At 43.0% G+C, this 22,723-nt stretch overlaps 1 protein-coding gene and 1 pseudogene across 2 annotated transcripts in view; one reads left to right on the plus strand and one right to left on the minus strand.

Moving 5' to 3' along the window:
* The window catches only part of LOC144476704 (uncharacterized), a 103,056-nt gene that overhangs the window by 32,013 nt on the left and 48,320 nt on the right, over positions 1 to 22,723 (minus strand). The window lies entirely within an intron of this gene.
* LOC144476922 (uncharacterized) lies at positions 5,246 to 9,749 on the plus strand (annotated as a pseudogene). Its single transcript, XR_013495110.1, has 4 exons — positions 5,246 to 5,632; positions 6,288 to 6,551; positions 6,910 to 6,986; positions 8,201 to 9,749. The product of XR_013495110.1 is annotated as an uncharacterized LOC144476922 (transcript).

A 22,723-nucleotide genomic window follows, 5' to 3' on the forward strand; every position in this document is an offset into this window, starting at 1 on the left:
TGAGGGAGAGGCCGGACGAAGGCGCGATAAAAGCTCGAATACACCCGTGGAAACCGGACTCGACTTACCGGCGAGCACGATTAATCTCTCCTACAAATATTTTTCGTCACGGAACTCACCGAACTTGCTCCGAAAAGAAACGTAACTCAAACAACCGTGTTTCCGCAATAATTGTAACGCGACGATGAGTTTCGATCGTTTCGATACTTTGTTTAAGGAAGAGAAGCTTCGATATTAAAATTTTACGCTTCGAGAAAATTTAGCTACGAGATCCATTTTGATAAAAAGATCTCTTGTTACTAAAGAGCTTCTAACAGTCTCTGCTTTGTTTCCTAGAAACCTAAGAATATTGAAGGACCTCTAGATTGTGCGTCTCTTAAACTGTTGAAACCGCGTCCAAAGTGTAGGAAACTCTAATCGAAACATTTTTCTCAAAGAGACGACTATGAAATGAAAACATTCAGTATAAATTATTAAATACCTCCCAAACACTTTTAAGAAGTTTCTAAAATTTCGTTAAATAATTAGGACTGAAATTGCAAGATTCTAAAATCGTATCCGACAAGTATAACACAAATACTAAGATTCAGCATAGAAAATCACAAGAAGACAACGCGCTATTAAAATTGCTGAATCTCAAAATCTGATCAGAGTCTCGCAACAAAGGACGCGATCGTCGTTGTACTAAAATGGCCGAATAGGGACGGAGAAAATTGGAAGAGAGGGTCCAGGATAGTCATTGACTCGCGAAGCTCGCGCGGGATCGCCGTTTCCCAGGGAACTTGCGAAAATTGCGATTCGCGTGTCCTAAGATGGCGCCTAAACGGGCCGTTATAGGTGCGAGAGTAGTCCGCGCTACCGGCAATTACTTTAACGACGCATATTAATCGGCACAATAAAGCCCGTTACGAGGGTATAATTACAATATTGAATTATGGCCGACGTTTATTCTTGTCACGCGATATTAACGGGCAGCCGTTGCCCACGCGTCTCCCGCTGTCGTTTATGCGTTCATTCAGGAACGGCCGGACAGTGGATTAGCAAAAGTCAAGCGGGAAGAGCGGTTGTCCGTCTCCTCCCACCCGAAGAGAAAACGTTTTTGCCTCTACCGCGCTCCCTTTCTCTTCGGAGGGCTCTGTTACTGCCGGATTCATTGGCCGTATACAACTGACGACTCCATCCCGATGTCCGTGGCCCTCGAGAAGCTGCCAGCGACCCGTCGATTTCTTTCCGAGGCGACTAACTGCCGCTGCTGCGCCGAGGCAGACTCGTTTTTCTTGGACGGACGGTATCTAAGCAACTTTGTGACGGAGATTTAACCGAAGTCCATATCGACGATCCGATCGAGCAGAAAATATTTAATGGAATATTTTTACACTAAAATTGCTATTAATAGATCTTAAAACCAACCCTAACCGAAGCTAACCCTAAATTTGACTAATGTGAAAATATCATTTCATGGAAATAACAAGATTAGATTTGCTCAAACTGCAAAAAATTTCCATGAATATAGAAGAACCTCTTGGACTTCCAACATGGAAGAATTCTACTAAAATTCCATCAAAATTTCCAATAGAAATATTTTTATAATATCCACAACAATAACCAGTCTAGTATTAAGAGACAAACTTTAATTTTCGAAATAGACTATGCACTTTATATTAGCTTCAGTAAGGCGATTGATCCCTCAGAATTCGTGCGGATCTATCTCGAAGTCGTCGAAAGCATCTGCCTCGCGATTAAATCATCCGTCCATTAACCCTCGGTTCCTTTTTGTCGCATTTATTTCCACGCTGATAGTTCCTCGACTCAAGCTGGGAATAGGGTAGGTGGGGATCGTTTTTGAAAAAAAAAAAGAAACGCAGAGATCGAGAGTAGAAGATTTTCGTAGCAAAGTGGGCAGTAAATCAGCGGTTGCTAATGGGTTGGGTGTAGATTACAGCTGCGGTTCGATCAAGATTGAAAGCAAGCAATCTCTCAGGCAAAATTGTGTTCGAATCGGCGAGCGTTGTAGAGCCTAGGCTGGAAAGCTTTGAACATGTAATTACAGCGAACAAAGAAATAGACGTTTGCTTGTGCGTTTAACGAAAAACGTTCTTTTAGCTTCGAGGGGAATGTTATCGATCGCTCGTGATTGCGTTAGATTATTCGTGGCGCGGTTCTGCTTGTTTAATTCCGATGTTTAGAAATAGTTTGCGGGGTCCGGTGTTTTGGCTCACCGTGTATAGCGTTCCTTTCTACAGATTTCTGTAGGCGGGAAAGGAATCGGTGGAGCCAATGGCTGGGCCGGGTTTTTAGGAACCGGATCCGTCGACTGGCCGCAGACTTCTCCATTAATTAAGCTATCCAGGTCCCCCAGGAACCGTCTACCTTAGTCTGGCGACCGACATGGCCGTCGACAGCGTGCACGAAGAAAATCAACCAGGAAATTTGTATCCGTTGACACAGGAAACAAAGACGTGAGTATCGACGTTCAAACTCAAATAAATTGCGCATCGAAACCTACTATAAGGAAGCTCATAAAATGCATTTTCTGCGCGTACAATAGCGAATAATAAATCTAATAAAATGGAAAATATATTTCAATATTTCTCCTGCTCAGATTTCGAATTTTATGCATTTGTAATAAGAATGAACGATTCGAATGCAAAACCGTGGAAAAATAGAATTTACAATTATTATTACTGCGCTATTAAAAGAGGAAAGACATTTTCTTTTAACTTATGTTTCGGACAATAAACTACGATTATTTACATTTTTATAGAAGAAGCAAATATAAAAATACTTCACGGCTCTACAAATTACTTGGCGAAAGAGAAAGAGAGAAAGAGAAAAAGAGAGAGAGAGATAGCAGATACGGTATCGGTGGAGCACGATTAAATTGGAATGTTTTAATTACAGGGAAGCAGCAGTCGAGTCGAGATCTTTATGGTTCTATCTCCCCCACGCCTCCTGTCTCTTTCCAACATTGACCCGGAGACTGGAATACCGAATCAACGGAAGGTTTGCTTCTTATGTAATATATACGACCTGGAAAATCGCTCGCCAGCTGCAGACTATGTCGATGTACAGGATACATAGCCTGGCGGCAGAGGAGGGGCCGGCGGGAAAGGAAAGATGGTTTAATGGACAGAGAAAGGTAGAGATATACGAGTAGAGTGGAGAGTACGCGGGGCAAAGAGAACGCACGCGGACGGTGTGAGTGTATCGCTGAGGAGAGAAATATAAAAGTATCCGTGTAACTTCGTCCTCGGGTTCCTCGATATATCGGTAAACAGTGGAGAATGTTATTAATAAAACGGAGGAACGAATGGCCGCGGGAATTGCAGGGTGCAACGATGAAAATAGAGTGAAATGAGAGCCGAGACGATCAAGAGTATGATTGAAATAAGTACATAAAATACCACAGCGTAGACGCATTAGAAAAATTTTAAGGACCATGCTACCTTCTTTTAATTTATTAAAATTACTGGGCGGTGGAATATATTTTTATCTAATTTTTGTTCTCTATAATAGAGTTAAGATATTTTTATTTTGAACAGAAATCTGCAGTTCAGTTATTAGTAAAGAAGTTGTAGAAAATACGAATAAAAGAAGGAAGAAATATGAGATTAATGGAGAATGTATGAGTCGAAATAGAGGAAAATATAAATTCTGAGAACGGAAGACCGTCGAGAGAAAACATAGTGCACTGCTTTTAAAGTAAGTTTAGCAAAACTAGCTACGATAACATGTTTAATATTGCTCCTTGAATTATTACCCACGAGTTAGTTCATATTTCTTTTTTAATATTCAGTTTATTTCTCCGAGATCGCATTAACACTGGATTCATTAGCGACCGCTTCTATCAATTACTCTATAGTTATATTACTTTATACACGTATAAACGTCCACGATTGACTGCTCCAAAGGAAACTAATGTTCCCGACTGTGCAACTTATCGAAATCATTAAACTAAGTGTTAAAACTGTACTTTATTTGCCGATTAAATCAAAGACTACATAAAATCAATTGCAGTTCTCACGAAATTCCTTTCACAGTTGAATCAGGATTTTCGAGACGAATCGTTTGATCAAAAAGAAAGTCTGCCCTCTTAGAAACGATTCTCTTTTAAATTGCGGATATTTACGGAAACGACTGCGAATGATGCTGGCGGACGATGCGTACTTAGAGATAGGAGGTCACGGGGATTCGGCAGGATGGGTCCACGAAGGAAAGAAGCCCCGAAAGCTCGCAACCGGAGAAAATCGGGCACACCGTCGCGCAGACGAACAACGGAAAAAATGCACTTTTGCCAAAGAACATTAGCCCGGCCGGCAGGTTGAGTGTCTTGCACAGAAGCCCGCTTAAACATTTTATGAGGTGGTCGGCGTAATTTGATGGCCCATAAAAACGCCTAGTCTAGTTTTTCCCGGGGCATCGTGATCCGTCGTCGGCACTGTGCCACGCGCCCCGGTGTCCCTGACGATTCTCTCCGACTTGGACCAGCGTCCGTCGCGCGCACGGATTTTGCTCCTCTACGAGCCTCTCTCCGTTAAACCGACGGATGCGTGGCCCAGATTAACGAACCTCGTTTCGGCGTCTCTAGCCACCGGATCGTCGACGGAGCCGCGGATCGACCAATCCCAAAGGCGGCCGTGCCTACCCGATTTACGACCGGCAAGCTTTTTTCGCCGGGCTTTCGAAATAGAACCGCGGCAACTCTGGAGCCAGGTACGATGCTGAACTGCTAAGCTGTTTCGTAAGATCTCTGATTCATTCTCCGGTTTTTGAAATTTAGAATATTCTTTGCAGCGACTTGCCATTTGTGTTCGATGCTTCGCACGTGCGTTGGGAAGTTTGGTGTTCGCAATTTTTGGAGAAACGCTTTGGATAGAAGTGATGGACAGAGTATGGATTTTTAAGGATACATTTTCTGCGTCAATTGTAAGACATAGAAGGCAAGTATAATTGGATTTTATCCTTTAGTAATTTTAATAAGTTGAGATTAGTTCACTGACATATTAAGTTTCTTTGAATCCAATGTTTGATATAACTGAATCAAATCAGATGTCTACTAATGAATCACTTGCATATTTGCAACTGCATCAGTGAATCAAAATATTTATCATAAATTAGATTCCATTTAGCCAATAGTCTGCTGTACCTAACCCTTCTTTATCTCTTGCCATCTTTCAGCGTGATCGATTCAAGGAAAGGAATTTTCTAGCTGGTCCAGTAGGGAGAGAAAACTATCCAGGATCGAATGGAGATTTCTCGGTTCTCCGTCTGGAAGACCATTCGCGGGAACGAGCATGAAGCGGACAGCTCCGAGGTCGGGCCAATGGGACGAGGTTTTCCACCATGATGGAACCGGCGTGAGGCCAGGCAGCGGAGCAGCCCCGTCGCAGGAAACGGGAAACGTGGTGGAAATTGAAAATGGGATGGACGACGAGGCACGGGGGACAGATGGCGGCCCGGATATAGGAATAGAGCTGCAAGCCTGCGGAAATTACGAGACCCGCTTTCGACGTGCCTCCGAGAATGTAGCTCGCACAGCCACCGAAATTGTCTCGAGTCTCGTCTGCGATCCGCTGCCGGCGAAACTCGGCGAGAAGGAATTTCGAAATAATCTCGAAAGCCAACACTAAAAGTTTCTATTCTCCGACTATCTTCGACGCGATTTTATATCTCGCACGCGATGGGTCGCGGGCACATTTTATTCTCCTCGAACGCTACTCGACCCGGAATTTTGCATTTTCGTCTCGAGAATAATTCCCTCGAGCGTCTCTAATCTAGGAGGATTTTCGTAGCGTCTGCTTGCTGGATGGAAATGTTTTGTACTGGTACGAAGTTCGAGACGAATGAAATTGACTTTTGTTCCGACAGAATTTTCGCAGATTATAAATTGCAGGAAATAGCGAAGATTTGATTGATTTGATGAGGGTATGATTAGACTGTGGATTTTTATGCGAAATGAAAATGTTCTAAAGCACTTATATGAGATTGGAATTCAACAAATATATATGCCATTATTTAGTAACCCAGATAAGTTGAAAATAGTGCAACAATTAAATTCGTCCGTGTCCTCACAGTTTTGTATTTTACCTGTTCATTTTTGTCATAAATGCATTAAATCCGTAGTCTATTTATGATGTCTCAAAAATATAAATTACACATATCAGAACGATCCTCCAACCTACTCGAGCTATCTTCGTCTCCTATCGTATCATCTAACCAAGATTGCTAGCAAAACTAGTCTTGATAATCAATTACAAAATATCTCACACTCATCGATATTCTTTCAGACCATCTTCAACCTCTGCAACGATCCAAGAAGACCGAAACAGGGTCAACAATCGACGATCAGATCCAGACCGTCCTCCAGCATCAACCACCCTTCGCAGAATCGATCTCCAACCCCCGGACGCAATATTTGTATCGCCGCTCGTCTTCGGAGCGGATTCAAATCGCACGAAGCTCGAGCTTTGTCACGAAGACAAAAGAGAAGGAGGCGTCGTAGGAGGAGAGGCGGCAGAGCGGCCAATAAGTCGCGCACCCCGGGGCGGTCGGTACGTTACATATAGTAATCTAAGTTGTGTTTATGGCTGAATATATATGCATAGCAGTCCGGCGGATCGTGGTGGCGCGAGGAACTCATTACCCCACGTCGGGGGTATTAGCATATTTAGAGGCAGTTCCCCACCCCGGGCCTCCCTGTCTGCCGGCGCTCCACCTCTTATCAACCCCCTACTATGCCGTCCCCTCCTCTCTCGCACCCCCTCATCCCTCGTCCGGGCTATTCACCGCTGCATCCCTCTTTCACCTCGCCGAGACGGGTGCATCCAATTTCGCGCATCCATTATCATTCCTTGCGCTTTTTAGTCCACTTTTTAGGGGTGCAGATATTGCAGTCTGCTCTGCTTTTAGGGAAACCTGCGGAGGAATTTAGATGACTCTGGTCGACCGAACCATGAAGTGCATTGTTTGCGAGAAAAAGAAAACATGTGAGTATTATTTATTGTAACTATACTATTATTATTGTTTTTGATTCGTTTTTGTTTAAATATCGCCACTGCATGTCACTGTTTTCATTTTTAGCAATTTATAAAACACGCAGAGATTTTTCAATGCAAATGTTATTGCGAAACAAGGTACGACGATTTTTAATAGTGCTGCAGTGTCGCCACTCAAGTGGAAGGGTTAAACTTATTACATCAAACAATAGTATTTATTAAAAAAAATACAAATAAGCCATATTTTCGAGGATGAACCGTTCGTTCAAGATTAATATTTCCACTACACTTTAGATTTCGCTTGAACGTCTGCAGCACGGTCTGCGGTGTGTTTCGTTCGCCAATGATTATTTCACGTCCGAAATTTTACGATCGCTGCCCTAAACGCTTCAGAAAGCTCGCAGACGATTACGGTTCAAGTTTAAGCGTGTTTGGTCTCCGTCGACGCGGCTCCGCCAGGGCGGATAAAATTTTCCTATCCGAAATAAAAGGCCAGACAAGCGGCGGGAAAGTGAGCGCGCGCGCCGACGGACCGGCTAAGTAATTAAGGAAGCTCATCCTCGGAGACAATTTAGCTTAATGAGAGTCAGCCAGAGTTCCACCCTAGCTATCTCCGCAGCCCCGTCGGCCGACCCAACCCCCAATCTCCGGCCACTCGGCTTTTCTCTCCGCCTGCCACTTTCCCCGTTCGGTCGTCCCTTTTCCGGCGTTCGTCCATCTTGGAAGTAAAATGTCTACTTGCCAGACGTCCGCCCCTTTTCCCCCGTGCCGTCTTTTTTTCTCTCCCCGCCGGTTGTATCTCACCTCGCGATCCGACCGAGAATTTAGATAAGCTTTTATACGACCGGGCGATCTCGATTATTCAACCATCCCCTGTCGCTGGACTCGCTTCGGGAATGGATGAAGGAAACCCTTGCTTGGACGGATAATGAGCCTGGATCTTTAACGTTTATGAATTTTTAAACGCTCCGTAATTAAACACTGGACAGCTCGATATTACAGACTATCAGAATACGGTTGCATTATTCTCGATTTATGCCTCTGCTTCTCAGAATCGAACAGCGAGTCGATTAGCCTCCATTTTCTCATTTGCTATATTTTCTATATTTATATATATTTTGCTGCGTTAATATATTCGCTATATTTATATATTATATTTGCTATAAAATTCTGCCATATCCTCACAAGCTTCTCTTAATTTTCAGAGGATCCCCGGAAGTCGAATTCGACGATTCCGCATCGATCGCCGAGAAAACGTTCGAGCAGCCGATTTTCCACGTCGCCATTCGAGGAAACATCGTCCTCGCCGGGATCGACCATAAATTTTCGCGAAACCATGGAAATGGTCAGCGTTCCCTCGGCTCGGGCCATTGTTCGGCAAACCGTAAGAGGTTCGATCGATATATTTTAAGTCGGCGCACGGTTTCTTCGAAATCTCGAGCAACGGCTACGGCTCGCGTACGGTTTTAGCAACGCGTGTCGTTCTTTGTGCGTCGATGCGCGTTGCAGGCGTGCATGCAAATCGAGTTACGAGTGCGCCAGCCCCGCCTACGTAACGCGGGCCTATTATAAAAAGCCGTATTGTGCAGCGATCCGTGTCGGCGTAAGGTATGCGATGGTGGAGAGAAAACCCGGCGCGGAGCCCTTCGACTGCCGCGCCGCGACTCGAGTGGGAGGCTTCGCCGGTCGTTGAATAAAAAGCAATGTTTAATAGTTTAATCCATCGCACTCGGATTTAAACCACTCTCCATCGACGATTTGAGTGGCCTTTGTTGCGTTGTGGGGGTTGCGAGATTGCCAAAAGAATGACTACACACCCGTGCGCCTCCCTTCGTGTGGAGTTATCTTATTGTCATTTTTCGAGCATTGTTTCGATTGTTGTCACGGTTAACTGTCTAGGAGAATTTGGTTACTATTAGCATTTTAATGGAAGCGATGCTTCGAGGTTTAGAGGATCGTCCGGACATAGAGATGACTTTCTTTTTTTGTTGTGGCGTAGGAAGTAGCAGTAGCACGGTTATTGGTTACGCTATAAGATGGGTTTCGCAGGTTTCGTTTTAGAGTTGTTGAAATTGTAGAGACCATGAATATGTAAAGTGAAGTAACATAAAAAATTGTTACGCCTCTTTTATGTAAGCCTAAGTGAAGCATTCACTGAAACTAATAAAAAAGTAAAGACTAGAAGAACGTGAAGTTAACATAGAAATATTATTAGGGACAAGGAAATGTAATTTTCGTGACAGTAATTATCCGCCAAGTTCTGATCGGCAATTTCCAGTGTTTCCGTGGAGTCGAAAAAAATTCTATAAAATTGTGGAGGCTGCGGGAAGAATTTTCAGCGAAAGCGAAGTTTCAATGAAGCGCGCACCGAGACGGAACCATACCGGCGATTAGCTCCGACGAGGCTCTTGTTTAAAAAGCAGAGTAAAGTCTGCGAGAAGTTCGACGCGTCTCGAAGGACACCTCTTTTTCTCGCGATAAACATTTCGCGCTCGGTCCCGAAACGCTTCGACGACGGGCTTTTTATACCTTCGAGATCCGTTGCATCAGACCGTAGGAAAGTCTGCGTTTACATACCGAGAATCCGTGTTTAGATCGCTACATTTGCCGTTCAGCTGTACGCCGCTCAACAGTTTACTCGCCGCGGTGGAAAGATCGAACGGGATCGGTACTGTGCAAGTGAAAAAAACAGCCGAAAACGCGAATAAATAATACACGAACCCGCGTCGGCTTCAAACACAGAAGACGTTTTTAAATTTATTATTTCCCAATCGACCGACTGTATTTTGTAGTTGAAAATTCTGAAGACGTTGCGCGAAATAATTCACTTTGATTCGTTGAAATTTCAAAGGATACTTTAGATCTAATTTCTGTAAACCGAAGCGTGGATATTTCTAAACGAGGAAAAATTCGCAGTGCACTTCTAGCATCGAGCAATGCACTTATTGTAATGATTACTACACTTCGGATATGTGCATACAAAATAAAAACTTGTAGCACCCATTACAAGAATCTAAAATCTCTTAAAAATTTCTATCTCTTCCTCGCGCTCTCTTTATTAATTTTAACACGTCGATAATACTCTAGCCTGTATTAGCTGTGACTGATATCGTATTAAATTGCAGCTACTCGTCTCGGTCGTGGATGCACGGAGCCAGCCAGTCTAGCGATTAAAAATCGGAACGAGAGTGACAGTAACCGGAATTATCGGATCCACGAGATGCGAGGAGGCCAAGGGAAAAAAAGCGTTCGACGCGATTTGTTCGCTGAACGTCGACGATAAAAATCAAAAGTCCGTAAAACTTTTTTCTGCAGGCGTGCTCGGTAAGTTTATTCATACGGCCGTTGCACGGCATCGCCGGCCGAGCAGCGAAACAACGTATCTTCACACTTGTTGCGTTCGACGCCCTTCGCTTTTACCGCAAAACGGATAACGCCCGGTTCTATTTTATGTTGGCCGTGATAAAACCGTCGAGACTCGCCGGATAATTAAACGAGCCTGAAAATCGAGTCAGACTATCCGCGATACTGTAATCGGCCGCAGGTGCGACCGGCGTTCGCCTTCTTCGGCGCAAAAATTAATCTACGCTTCTATTAACCGTATCGGAAATTGCAATTCCTAAAACATGGAAATGCACGCTATGAAATTGAAAAATGCTATTTGGCGTCGTTATACTAGGAGGAGAAACACAGGCAACTGTAGATAGCGCGTCTTTCACCCCTATGGACGTAAAAATGAAGAAATCAGCAAAATCTAGGGTTCGTACAATGTGTTAAGAAATGAAATTCAATGCAGAGAAATTTTTATAGATTGTTTTATCGAAGACAAAATGCAAGAAAATTTTTACTGTCGATTGAATAAATATTGTGTGTCCATAGAAATATGTTAACGTGCTTAAAAAGTATTCGAGAACGCGAAGTCTAGGCGCGGCTAAAACGTAGCAAAATTCCTGTAGAGCCATCCCCCGTCGGCGAAGAAGGAGAAAAAATTCCGAGGGATGAGTTTAGGGGATGGAAAAATGCGATTTCCAGGCGGTGACCTCAGGGCGTCGAGATTTCCAAGACCCAGTAGCTGTTCCGAGGCGAACAGCGACGATAAATAACCTCCAGGCGACTACTTTGCATTTTTTCCACCCGGCAACTTAGTTAGAACGGAAGGGTGGGACTTTTCCATGGCATCGTTTCGGGAGAAGGGGGTTCGAAATGGGAGCATAGACACCCGAGGAGGGAGCCCCTGGATTCATTGTTACGGAAAATGGATGGAGACCCGCGATGGAATCTTTTTCTGCGAGGTAAATGGAACGGAGATAGAAACGGAGATGAAGGATATAAAAGATGAACGACGCGATCGCTATCACCGCGTGTGCAGCGTCACACTGACTTCCGGTCCGGATTAAGAAAGTAGATTACCACCTTTCAGAGTTTAATGGCTACCTGATCGACGCCTTTGTCGAACATTTCAAGAGGTTTTTGACAACTTTCTGGGAAAGGCAAAAGTGAAATTAACTTCGCTTTAAATTATCGTAACTTAGTCAGCAATAATACTTGTTTTCCACAGTTTTAAAAATGTAACTATATTCGAGGAGACACACTTTATGAAAGAAAGCTTTCTCGGAGTGAAAAAAATTTTCATTTTAGTTTCAACCATTTTGTGGAACTAAAAATCTTTTAAGTCAATTAGAAGAAGCTCAAATTAAATGATCCTTTTTAATAATTTTAATAAATTGGCAATAGCAAATAATATTTGCAATTGATTTATTTATTCGTATATTATAGTATATTTCGTCTAATGTTTAAGTGAATTTTGTAAAATATTTGACTTGAAATTACGCCTTTAATAAAAAGCAACGTGCAGGCTAACAGTTTAAAACGAAGCTTTAAAACTACCTTAATTCTTAATCGGTTAAAATAAAATTATACCAATGGATCCTGCCCACTTTAAAAAGGGTTGTTATAGAATTTAATAACAGTGATTCAAGAAATTTTTCCCGATGTAAAACGGAGATCTGAACTTTGCTTAACATGTAAACCAGAGCTGCAAAATTTTATGCATAAATAAAACAAAATCTTTTTAGGCTTAGCCACCCCTATTGGCAAAGGGTGACTATGGTGCCAGTTGAAGAGGGTGTCAGTCACGGGCTCGATCGTGGCGCCATCGTACGAAGCACGGTGAAAGGTCAATACCCGAGAATCGATAAGGCAGGAAAGGGAAAGGTCGATAATGTTGCCGCAAGATGGAAACAACCCCATTTCATTATCCGTATTACGGGAAACGTATAAAATCTAGCCGGAAGGGTGAGGTGGCATAAATAAAACGGATCTACTCAGATGAAAAGTTATTTTCTCCTAGAAGAAAATGGACGACATCATAAATTTCATGCGTAAACAAATCTGCGGAAGAGTATAACAATCGGGAAACAAGAAAACAAGATTTGCGTTCTCCAAAGTGATATTAAAAATGTAGAACAACGCGAAAAACTGACGCATTGCGAAATCTCGTGCACTTTTATAAAATATAAAAAGATAAATAATATCTTTGGATGTAACAGGAATGGCGGAACGATATAATCGACGAGGCAGTCGTTCATGGAACAGCCATCTGGTCGCGAGTTAATTTTGCGATCAATTACAGCCAAGTGGAGGACATAACTTCAAGTAGCGGCTTCTGTTGCTTCGAGGTATTACATACTCGAACAGTGCATTCTGCTCTGCGTTAAATGATCCATCAGCCAGCAGAATGTAATCATGGACGATACTCTTTCAAGCACCGAAACAACTAAAAATCTCGGAACATCTACCTCTGAATTTTTCCGCTACCGAAAGACGCGATTTGGAAGCATCTAAATATAAAAATCGAACATTTGTACATTTAACAATTCGAAAATACATCGCTCAGAAATCTATGCCTTTAAAATCAAGCAGCATTGTTAATCGCCCCATTTAAACCGATTTAGACACGTAAATCAAGTTAAATACCTAGATGAATTTAGATACGCAAATTCCAACAACGATTGGAAAACCTGGGCGATACTAGACCCAATGATTGGACCAATCGCGAGTCGAATTGTGCCGCACCGCGAGCAAAGTTCAGTCCTCTTCAAAGAGGGCAGATGTTCACAAATATTCGCGTCTTAATCGAGTTCCATCTCATCAAGCCGCGTCCTGGCGCGATGAATCCAGACGGTGGCCGTATCTCAGTCCAGCTACCCGCGTAAATCAAGCCTAAGTACCCGTTATAAACGTAAATTCTGTATATTTACAATACGAGAAATGCACGTGGGACCCGCCACCATTTGACTCGTAGTCGAGATTCGGGAGTGGACGTTCGGATAACGTTCTTTCGCCCGAGACCCATTAACTCGAATTGCCTCAGACGCTGGCTGCGCGTCTCCGCTGCGTTTCTAACAAATGCCGGTGCTCGAAAAACGATACGTTGATGTCTTTATCAAAGACTTGCATCCCACTGCCGATGCTATAAATGTTGGCGATTTAATGGCGGCCGAACCTTTCCACCGAAACGGTTCGTGTTTTTACATTGACGAATACATTGCTCGCTCTTTTAACTCCGACCGTGATAAACTATCCACAATGATTTTTAGCTGGACCTGCATTAAATATGTTGCCTTTTACTACCTTGATGGAAATAAACTGATGGGGTTGCTGCAGTCTTGGCAGAAACGAACGATAGATTAAATGCGTGACGATAGGAGGATCAGAAAAATAGATTTTATTCTGTTTAATTTTCTATTTAGCTCATTTAACTTCTATTTAAACTTTAAGTGGACTGTCAGTTATTGTACCGGTGAATATTGCATATTTCCAGATAGCAAGTGCAAGTAAATTTACGCTGAAATATTCTAAACTGCCTGAATAGATAGAGTATTACATGAATTTTGCAACAATAGTAATGACTTATTTAAAATTGCGTAGGTTTGCTGCGACCACCATAATCTGCTGATGATTTCAAATTTTAATCGAATGCGCTACTGCAATTACCGGTTTGTTGTTTATTCATTCCTGACAAAGAAGACGGTGTTTTACGCAACTTTTTCTACAACTGATTCCAGATTCGGAAGTGTGATGCCGGATCTACGATTTCGACGGGAATTCTCAAGGACAACGCGGAGACCGGGCAGCAAGGAAGAAACGGTGCAACACGAGGATGCAATCGTGGAAAAGGCGCCCGGGTAACGAGCCAACCACGTAAACTTGTCGTTGCTCGTAAACTGCAATGTTTAGATATCGCTCGAGCGATCCGCCGGTTTTATGCGAGCGCTCGCGCGCGCGATCCCAAACATAGGAAGTTGATATAGAAGTCTATTCTCGTTGAGTAAATAAGCCGCCTCTGTGGCTGAAAAACACGCGGACCCGTGTGGTTCGTGCAGGACTTCGGGGTGGATCGGATTGTTGAGGAGAACCGCGGCACCCACTTCCGGTGTGATCACCCTGCGCCCTCGATCGGCTTCGAAAAAATAAAGAACGCTTCGGCGACGAGAACGAGCTGCCTTTGTTCTTCCAGCCTCTCGATTCTCCTGTGCTTCAACGTAACTTTAGAGAACCCTAGATCAACCCCCTTGTCGATTTTTTAATGTTCCATACAAAGTTGGTCATATTTTATTCAAATAACGAATAGTGAATAGGATTTTATTCGTAGAATTTATTCGAAATATTATTTGAATACAATTTCATTCGAAATAGTACTTGATTAGGATTTTATTGGAAGAATTTATTCAATATAAAATTTATTAGAACCTATCCCATAATTCGAATAAAATTGGATTCAGATAATTTAATCAATATATTATTCGAATAAAATTGTATTCAGAGAATTTAATCAATGTATTATTAGTTAAGGAAAATATGCTTTGATATCCTTATCAAATCATATATTTTATAAAAGTGCTGCATGTAACCTAATATATAAAAAATATCAATCATAAACAGTATAATTACAGTAACCTATACTCTAATCGAAAAGATTGCAACAGCTTCCTGGCTAATTGCAATAATCATGGAAAGCACTGTCCCTTTCGCCTTTAATCAGGGGCATCAGAGCAGTTAACGCACACGAATCCAAAACACATTAAAAGTTGCTTAATTCGAAACGGATACGTTTCGTTGGGCAATAAGAGTTTTCAAGTCCCTAGTTGACACATTTCAATCAGCTCTTCGCGTGGATCGAGCGAAAACTTAATGGCCATTCATGCACCATAAAACAGCGTGTCGAAATTGTTGAAAACGGTTTTCTAAAATTATCTTCCGTCAAAATTCCTGCAGGCTGCGCAACTGAATCGAGTCGCGGGTAAACCTAAGCTTTGAACAGATCAATCATTGGCGCAGAATTCTTCAAGGACGTTCGTAGAAGGGACAATCTTAAGAATCCATTGTTGCAGAGCAGAAAAAAAGGGTTCAGAGTACAATAGATCCTGTTGCGACGCATTTTAAATAGCGTCCTTGGGACATTGAATTGGTCATTTGTCCAGTTGGTAGACTTTTATAAATATAAAGAAAAATTTTATTTCAACCCTTTGCATTGTAACGAGTTTTATTCCTGATTTGTTCTGTTTTTCGATATAATTTTTGTATTGATTGTCGAGTAAATTAGTAAGATTAATACTTCAAAAAAATTCGATTTACTTCCATAAAAATTATTGTGTTTTCGAGACTGTCCGGATATTAGCGTTATTCGCTACAAATATAATCTAACATTATACGTTTATTCTAAATCGAAACGAAATTATATTTATCTGTCATCAAACTATAGAAGTGAAAATATATAATGACATGCAAGAAACAGAAAATTGCCTCATTCTATTATGAAAATAATTAAGGATGAACAAGTGATAATTTGAAAATATGAAATCGTGATCCAACTGCAATCAGGGTAGTTAATCTTTGGTTTTGCAAGAGGAATACGCAAAAAATTATCAATATCGTAAGGATCAAGGAACCTAGCTGCGACTGAAAAGAGAAAAAAAGAGAGAAAAGAGAGACGCATCGTTCCCGATGGAAAAATTCGAGCTGATTAACGAACCGGTCGAACGTTTAACAAGCGAAGCGTGTGCGCATAATAAGCGAACCCCTCAGCGCAACGAAGAATCCTCGAAGGTCCTTCGCGCGGAGAGAATAAATTCTGCAGCTTATTAGAGGCGAAATGGCGGGAGAAAGGAAAAGAAGGCCGAAAGGAAGAGAGAGAGAGAGAGAGGGGAAAGAGAGAGAGAGAGAGAGAGATTGCCAAGTAAAGGAAGAGAGAACGAAGACGCAGCTAAAGTGGAAAAAAGACCGCGACAGCGCGAGCGGGCGTGATAAAGACTTGCTCGTCGAAATGGAATACTCGGCGCAGAAAATGGCGGGCCGGCCGGGGAATTCGAATAAATTCGAAGCTGTTCCGTAAAAACACGAACGCTGGCTACGCTTTACGACATTATGCGCCGGTAAGTTATGAATATTGCAGCTCGTACGGTTGATTAAGTGGACGCCGCTGCACCAGAGAGAAAGAGCGCGTCCCCCCTCGTGCAGCCGTTTTCTTTATCTACCCCCGAATCAGGGCCGCCATTAAGCGGAAGGCATCCAACACCTACGTCAGTGTCACCAGGAATCTCAACCAATCTTAACCGATTTTTCGTCGCGATTCGTCGACAATACTGTGAAACCACCGCGAAGCTGCACGACTATTTTCAGACACGGAAGACGAACCGCCTCTGTTCGCTTCGCGATTTCGATTTTAGTTTCTCGGCCACCCGTGCACTCCAATATTAGACCACTTGGGTTTTGCTTTATTTCGAGGCATTTCGGCTTCTGGAAATTCCCCCATGTTGGCAAGATTTTTGTTTAAACGATGATCGTCTATTTTTTTCTTTCTATTAAATAAATATTTGAATAATGTTCGTAAACGGGATAAAATTCGAGACATAAAGAAGAACTATTAACCATCCCAGGAATGATTATGTTAACAATTTATTTTTATCTATGGTACTCAATACGGAATACAGTTTCTGAATCCTACTTTTTGATTTAATTATACCAATGGCGAACTCGAAGAAATCGAAATAATTTACGAAGATTGATCAGCTGCAGTAATGTGAACAATAATTGCAAGTTAAACTCTAACTTCTCTACGTTTACGGAGCTCGGAAATTCGCGAAAAAATCTCGCAAGAAGCGGAACGTGTTTGCGCTACGTTCAACTCAACAAACTGCTTACTAATTGACACAGATGTTTTTCGCCGTGCAGGTTTTATAAAACTATCTATAAAAGTTCGAACTTGCATAACCGATCCGCGGTGAGATAATTATATGCCTCGAATACATGAATACCGATATAGGTCGTCTGTTTGCCGACTGACTAAACACATATTAACTAGACTGTGGAACTTCATATTTATACTGTGCGTAAATCTAGCAGCATCTCGTATACATTATCTAGTTAAGCATCAATGGGTCACCAAACATTTCTATTCTTTTCTGAATAAACTTGTTATTTCAATTTTAAAAATAATCTGGTACTGAGGAAAACCAAATACGTCCGTTGGAAGCTGTTTACTCCAATTTACCATTAATTTTCACTAGCAATTTCCACGGTATAACAATAATTTGGTTAATTGCTTGTCGCAGGCTCGAAAGGTTCTTCTGGACGCAAGATGCTGCCCGAAAAGTTTGAGAGACTGCCGCGGTGCACCGAAAGAGGAAAAAAATGGACGAAGACGGTCCAGAAGGGGAGAAAGAAACGGATCTCCCGCCAAGCGGGGGCCCGCTGCAGCCGAGGGCCCCGGAACATGGCTGCAACATCAAGTATCAACAATATTGCCTCGTGACCTCGGTCCTTTGACATCTGAAAAATAAGACGAGGACACACACCGTATCTCCGCGGCTTCCCTAGCCCCCTTCCCTCCCCTCTGGCCTCTCCCCGTGGACCCGTCTCGGTTTCGTTCGCTGCAGAAAGCTTGTTGGAATTCAAAATGGCTGTCTCCGAGCTGCAGTGTGCGTGGGCAACACCGGTAACACATGTGTGTCCCTTCGCCCGGAACGTTTCTATCTCTCCTTGTTCCACGAACCGCTCTAATACCGATCACTGCCTCGAAAATAGCATCTGCAGTCATTGGTCAGCTTTCCAACCCTTATTCCTATCAGTACCGATGAATTAAAGCCTTATCGTCGATCGAACCTTGCGAGAGTGATGCATTTTATTTATTGTGACTGGATTAGGGCAAGTCTTTAAGCATCGATCTTCGTTTAGCAGATTTTTGAGAGATATATAGGTATACCTACAAAATCAACCACAAAATAATTATTTTGATTTGTATCAATCCTTTATACCCTGGAGATATTTATATATTTATTCAAATAGGCAAAATAAACTCAATGGCATATAAAATGAATTTCGAAAGAGTCGAAAATCGGCAATGCATAACAAAGTGCTATTCGATATTTTTCTTATGTTTGATTTATTTGTTTCCAAAATATGTCTTAAAAATATTTTATCAAAACTAATAATTGTCGAGTGAAAAGCTTTTCTTTTGTTACTCGAAGCGTGATTATATAACTTAACAATTCTGAGACGAGTCGACCGAAAGTTACCATCCCGACGTTAACAGTTAACCGAGTGGGAGTAGTTGGTAATTGGACTGCCGGATTTGTAAGCTAATGGCACTCGTGATTCATTGATTGGGATCTTTATTTTATTTAGCATTTTATGGGTCGACTGGCACGTCGATCACGCGACTGCGGATTTTATGAAGGTGAAGTGCAAATACATAATCACGGCCATTAGCATTTTATAGATTTCTCTTTCGCTTTCTATCATGCGATAGACGACGGTGCGACGGTCTCTACCTATCTCTGTCTCACCGGTTGGATTTTGGTTGATATCCGAAGATCAATGTGCTGTCATAGTCCAACGCAGACACGAGATCGGACACAAGACTAAAACCGTTCATACATATATGGATGAGTTGATTATTCAAATACGCGAGTGCAGGGAAACGAAGCCGCGCTAAACGATCGATTAGCTCTCAAACTATAAAAATCCTAATCTCTAACGACATTGTCGTCGCCAGAAAAAAATCGGCGCAATCGAGGCACCGGTGTCGCTTTTCGGGGGGGGGGGGGGGGGAGACCAATTAACGCGTTCATTAAACAGCCGACCTTTTCACGAGCCTTGAAACTCAAAGAGTAATTTCAATTCGAGGACCCGAAAGAAATCCGCGGCAATCAAGAAATTCCTCGGAAGTCGAAGCCAAACGGGTCCGACATTGGTCGAAGGTGTAAGGCTAGGTATCGGGCAGGTTAGGTTGGTCTTGGGCTGGGTTCTGGATTCCCTGCGTACCGAAACGTGATTCCTCGAAGTGGGGATATGCCGGGTGAAAGGAACAGCGGAAGGAGAGAACACGAGAGAGCCGTGGATCGAAAGCGGGAGAACGCCATCGTCCGACGGCGGCCATGCTACTGCTCCGAGGAGAAGAAGGTTTCCATCTTTGTGAATTCTCCGGGGCGCTTGAACCCGATAGGCGTGATCGGAGCCATCAATTCTGGTCTTCATCTCGCGTCCAACGATTAATTCGACGTTAATCGCAACCGTATGCATCCATTTTATTTTTAGAGAATTTTGTAACTTGTTCAATGCCGAGAATCAACCCTTCCAATTACTGCGATAGAAAAATAATTTGATCTAGCGGTTTTGAAACTCGAAACTCTATTTTATGCATTTATTAAGTATGAAATGCATACATATTATAGTAAAATTATAGAGTAAAGTTTGCCTTCCATACTGAATGGCCCAATGTTTAAGCAATATAAAAATATTCTTGCATTGTTATCTAGTCATTAAAATTAATAAGGAAAACGTAACTGCCTATTGCAATTGACGATAGCAATTTTTAATTTGTATAAGAATCTGTACACTAGTTGGAACCTATTACGTTAAAAATAAATTTTGAAAACACAATGTATTAATCTACTTCTCTGATGAAAGTTATGATCTTGATATTGAATCTATAAATTCGAGTAGCTAAGTTGAGAATCGACTAATGGAAACTTCAAATTTGAATTGAACGATTATAATATTGAATAATCAAATATTAACATTTAATATTCTTTATTGAAACGTTTGATATTCATTATTCCAAGCAAGCTTCGCAAGATAAGCTTTCAACGTTATTTGGACAAAGCTGCGTTGCGAATAAAAATATTCGTCGAATGTTTCAAAGTTTAATGCAAATCATAATCGAACTGGTTCGATCGAATCCTGCGGACTGTTAAATCGCGATCGGATTTATGATCACTTCGAAAGAAGGATCGTATAACGTCGGAGAAAATTAGAGGAGTTTCGTAAGAGCAGACTTCTCGATCCGACGGTCGCATGTTCTTTCGCAAGAAGCGGTGCCCCGAGGTAGCGGCGGATTTATAGAAAATCGAATAGTTTCACGTTTATCGCGTGCTATCAATTAAAGCGGTACTGTGCTCGATTGCTGGGCCAGATATTGTCCGCTGTCGCGGCGGGAAACTGCGGAACAGGGAAGTCTGGAGACGTAATTAATCCAATTCGGATCGAGGAGGCTTGCGATCTAACTTGAAACAGTTTTATTTCAAGCAACTCGGAATGCTTAATTAGGATATACTTTATAATTATGTTTCAAGACGTGTACAAAGAATGCTAATTGATGAAAATAAAGATATAGAATAGAATGATCTAATTTGAGAAAACGAAAAGAATAGCTGTGTTTCTTTCAGCAGTAGCTTTTCAATAAAAATTGTAGAATCTCGAAGGTCTTCTCCAAAATGATGTCCTTCTGCTTAATAAGTACATTAAAGAATCCAAGAAAGAAAGGGTGCTAATTGAACGAAGTGAACATTGAAACTATTTCTCTTACAGTTTTCTTTCAGCAAAATAGACATGGCCATGTCCCAATCTGATCTCGACCAGAGTGCATATTTTAAAGGACGGAAAAAATGCCGGGAGTGACTTCCTGCTGCCGATCTTTTCAACGCGACAATATAAACCGACGTTGTAAAAACATGTTAGTCGTATATGGCAACGGCTCGCACACGGACATCGGAGCATCCATTTTTCTCGTGCGAGCGGGAACGCAACGCGCCATAACCGCCTACCCGTTCTCTCTCAGCCACCCCTAGCAACCACAGCCGCACTGGCATCGTCCACTGTTTCTCTTCTCTCTCCCCCCCCCGGGGCTATTCCGCCTCTTACAGCGTCCCATTTTTATTCAAATTCATCGGGGCGCTTCTCCAGCGGTGACCGAGGGACAGCCACCCGGCCACGGAACAGCCGTGCTACAGCATCGGCAGCGCCCATTCCATCTCGCCGCCATGTTCCCCATAGCCGACGCCGTCCACCTTTCGCCCCTCGTTTTCCATAAATTCTGAATTTTATTTAGTCCAGCGGCGCGCGGACCGGACGGTTGCAGCGCCGACGCTTTGCGTCTTTATCCCCACGCGAGAGCGGACCGGTCCAGGGACCCAATCCCATGGCACCACCGTAGGGTCAACCGAGCCGGGAGAGAAGGTTCAACAGCGGACAAGATGTTGCGAGCCTCAGCAATCCCGACGACCGATCAGAAATTCATGGGATGCTGGACTTTCGAGCTGGTCCACGGAGTTGGGGGATCGCTAATAGACTCGGGGGATTGGTGCCGGCCATCCGGACCCACCCAGGTGAGTCTAGATTCCTATCGGTGATGTGTCTCTAATGGCTTCTGCGAGCGCCGAACAAAGAACGCGAGCCTTTCGATTGGACGCGAAGTAAAAATGCAAGATGGGTTGCGACTGATGCGAGGTTGGACGCGAGGTGTTGGTGACCTGAAAAGTGGACGAGTTTCGAGACTTATGGAAGGAGAAGTCGAAAAGACGAATACTTGGAAATGGTACCCCTTGTGCAACCAATGCAACCAATTTTTAGAATGAGGATGGTTTTTAGAACATACGGTAAGTGTACCATTGAATGAAGCCGATCTATAGGAATTATACTTAATCGTTCTTCTTTAAATTTGTGTTACCGTCAGCAGAGAGTACGTGGAAGTTCACAGACTGGTCAGACAACAACGAGATCGTCGAATTGCTTTCTAAGAGCAGCGGGGACTTCGACTAGTCGCTCACCGTTTAACGTCGGCGCCGAAGCATCGATTAATTAGTTTTACTGGTCCGAGAAGAGGCGATCGAGGCCCGGACGAAATTGAACAAGAAACACAGTGCCAGTAGAGCGGGTAATTGCCGCGCATCCCGCGAGTACATCCGAGCGTGTAATCAGCCGCGGGTAATTTAGATAGCGGGCGTTATTCGCCATCTTTTACAGCTGGACCATCGCGGAGAGTGTGCGTGCAAAGAGCTCGAAATAATGCTGTACACGCGCGCGACCATCGAGATTCGCTGCATCGTAAAACAAGAGGGTGGGGAGGGACCGAGAAACGGACTGGTCGCGTTGATAGTTCCTACACGGAGCTTTCTTTCCGTAGCCGTTTAATGAAATTGCCTCTCCGTGGCGGGAATTCCGGAGTCCTAATGAAGATCATACGCGGAGAAGACGCGCGAGCAAGCGAGAGCTGCGAGAGACCCGGGCAAGCTGAAATATGGCCGCTGATAGCCGATGATAAAACAAAGCCCCGTGGATCGCATTAAACCGGGGGAAGGGTGCGACGACACCGACGTGTCCGACCGTTAATCTACGGATTACGAGGACCGCCTCATGGAAACGTGACAAGGGATTCCTTCTTCTTCTTC

The sequence above is a fragment of the Augochlora pura genome, chromosome 11 (assembly GCF_028453695.1).
Source record: "Augochlora pura isolate Apur16 chromosome 11, APUR_v2.2.1, whole genome shotgun sequence".
NCBI classification, from domain to species: domain Eukaryota; kingdom Metazoa; phylum Arthropoda; class Insecta; order Hymenoptera; family Halictidae; genus Augochlora; species Augochlora pura.